The sequence below is a fragment of the Candoia aspera genome, chromosome 2, assembly GCF_035149785.1.
Source record: "Candoia aspera isolate rCanAsp1 chromosome 2, rCanAsp1.hap2, whole genome shotgun sequence".
In the NCBI taxonomy this organism is placed as follows: domain Eukaryota; kingdom Metazoa; phylum Chordata; class Lepidosauria; order Squamata; family Boidae; genus Candoia; species Candoia aspera.
Genome location: NC_086154.1, coordinates 158,609,671 through 158,613,019, shown reverse-complemented (window position 1 = coordinate 158,613,019; position 3,349 = coordinate 158,609,671).

Here is a 3,349-nt window from a genome sequence, read left to right as displayed (position 1 = left end):
CAGGGACGAGTCCATCACCTCTAGAATATCATCCATCCATCTTGCCCTTGGTCGGCCCCTCTTCCTTTTGCCTTCCACTCTCCCTAGCATCAGCATCTTCTCCAGGGTGTCCTGTCTTCTCATTATGTGGCCAAAGCATTTCAGTTTTGCCTTTAATATCATTCCCTCAAGTGAGCAGTCTGGCTTTATTTCCTGGAGGATGGACTGGTTTGAACTTCTTGCAGTCCAAGGCACTCTCAGAATTTTCCTCCAACACCACAGTTCAAAAGCATCTATCTTCCTTCTCTCAGCCTTCCTTATGGTCCAGCTCTCGCAGCCATATGTCACTACGGGGAACACCATTGCTTTAACAATGCGGACTTTTGTTGTCAGTGTGATGTCTCTGCTCTTAACTATTTTATTGAGATTTGTCATTGCTCTCCTCCCAAGTATTAAGCGTCTTCTGATTTCCTGACTGCAGTCAGCATCTGCAGTAATCTTTGCACCTAGAAATACAAAGTCTTTCACTGCTTCTACATTTTCTCCCTCTATTTGCCAGTTATCAATCAAGCTGGTTGCCATAATCTTGGTTTTTTTGAGGTTTAGCTGCAAGCCAGCTTTTGCACTTTCTTCTTTCGCCTTCATCATAAGGCTCCTCAGTTCCTCTTCGCTTTCAGCCATCAAAGTGGTATCATCTGCATATCTGAGATTGTTAATGTTTCTTCCAGAGATTTTAACTCCAGCCTTGGATTCCTCAAGCCCAGCATGTCGCATGATGTGTTCTGCGTACAAGTTGAATAGGTAGGGTGAGAGTATACAGCCCTGCCGTACTCCTTTCCCAATCTTAAACCATTGTTCCGTGGTCTGTTCTTACCGTTGCTATTTGGTTGTTATACAGATTCTTCAGGAGGCAGACAAGATGACTTGGTATCCCCATACCACTAAGAACTTGCCACAATTTGTTGTGGTCCACACAGTCAAAGGCTTTAGAATAGTCAATAAAACAGAAATAGATGTTTTTCTGAAACTCCCTGGCTTTTTCCATTATCCAGCACATATTGGCAATTTGGTTCCTAGTTCCTCTGCCTTTTCTAAACCCAGCTTGTGCATCTGGCAATTCTTGCTCCATGAATTGCTGAAGTCTACCTTGCAGGATCTTGAGCATTACCTTACTGGCATGTGAAATGAGTGCCACTGTTTGATAGTTTGAACATTCTTTAGTGTTCCCCTTTTTTGGTATGGATATATAAGTTGATTTTTTCCAATCTGATGGCCATTCTTGTGTTTTCCAAATTTGCTGGCATATAGCATGCATTACCTTGACAGCATCATCTCGCAAGATGATCCCAGTTCAGCTGGGATGCCGTTGTCTCCTGCTGCCTTATTAGCAATGCTTCTTAAGGCCCATTCAACCTCACTCTTCAGGATGTCTGGCTCTAGCTCACTGACCACACCGTCAAAGCTATCCCCGATATTGTTATCCTTCCTATACAGGTCTTCTGTATATTCTTGCCACCTTTTCTTGATCTCTTTTTCTGTTAGGTCCTTGCCATCTTTGTTTTTGATCATACCCATTTTGGCCTGGAATTTACCTCCGATGTTTCTAATTTTCTGGAAGAGGTCTCTTGTCATTCCTATTCTATTTTCTTCCACTTCCACGCATTGTTTAAAAATAATTCATTGTCTCTTCTGGCTAACCTCTGGAATTTTGCATTTAATTGGGCATATCTCCCCCTATCACTGTTGCCTTTTGCTTTCCTTCTTTCTTGGGCTACTTCTAGTGTCTCAGCAGACAGCCATTTTGCCTTCTTGGTTTTCTCTTTCTTTGGGATGTATTTTGTTGCCGCCTCCTGAACAATGTTGCGAACTTCTGTCCAGAGTTCTTCCGGAACCCTATCTACTAAGTCCAGTCCCTTAAATTGATTCTTCACCTCCACTGCATATTCCTTAGGAATATTAGTGAGCTCATATCTAGCTGATCTGTGGGTCTTCCCTAATCTCTTTAGTCTGATCCTAAATTGTGCAATAAGAAGTTCGTGATCTGAACTACAGTCAGCTCCAGGTCTTGTTCTTACTGACTGTATAGATGTCCGCCACCTTTGGCTGCAAAGGATGTAGTTAATCTGAACTCGTTAGCACTAGTTCTACCAAATGAAATTGCCACTAAAGTTTTTGTTGAAGCCACATTAGTGGTCTTTCTTCCCCTTCACTGGTGTCTATTCAGTTTGAGCTACTTTTCCCATCAGCTTCTTCTGCCATGGAATCCTATTTATTGATGATCTGAGTTCATTAAAATCCATGAAAATTCACAAAAAGATATACATTTGACATTGTTCTAACTTCTTTAAATTAAGAATTCCGGTATTAAACAGAAAAGTGTATCAGACAAGTCGCTTGAAAAATTAGTAATAATAATAATAAAAAAAGAATTACGGTATTAACACAGTTGCTTTCTCCCAAATTATAGACTTGTTGCTTTCACTATCCTGCTGCTTCAACAGTGGTAGCCACTGTGGAATGCTGGATTAAATGGAAACCTGCTGATTTAACAAGTCACATCACTATTGCAGGTAGTATTAAAATAATCTGAGATCCCCAATCCCATTCTATAAATCCCACTCAGTGCAGGGGGGCTCACCTTCATTTAAATGTTTATAGGATTGTAGCTTCAGTATTATGACTATATTTATTTTAAACTTGATCTCTTCTTGCTATGGGAAACAAGTCCTTTAAGTCTGTTTTGGTTTCACATGTGACAGGTTTGCAAAGCTTGACTAGATGGTATCTTATGCTCATGACGTTCATACAGCTGTTCTATTAGTTCCCTGTGGCATTCTACAGATTACCAACAAGATAGGAAAAATAGCCACATGTTGGATAGCTGTGCAGGTTTAAGCGGAGAGGTATTGCTGCTCATAAAATGAGTAGCAAAAAATATCTTAAAATTCATTTCTCTAGCTTGCTGATGTTCTTTCACCCTTTTCTGAAGTATACTTACGAACAGGAGGTGTTTATGTTAACTAAGAAGCAAGTATAACATATCAGCTTGGAATTTAAGGTGAGGGTGATTAATACCACAGGACCTGCTACTGCATGAAGATGTTCAAGGGGAAGGCACAAGAAACTCTTTTATCCAGACAATTTGCCTTGATGCACCATGACTTATTTTGGGGTGCCTATTGTCTCACACACCAAATTAGGGCAGGACTTCCACACTGTCCATTTTGCTGCCATTATGTATCCTTTAAAGAAATCTCAAAGGCCTCCTGACTCTGGTCCACTTTGCTTGCCTTTCGGCTGGCCGACGTTCTGCTCTTCCATGGTGCACATGCCTACTTTCTTCTGAACTACCATGAATAAAAGACACAAA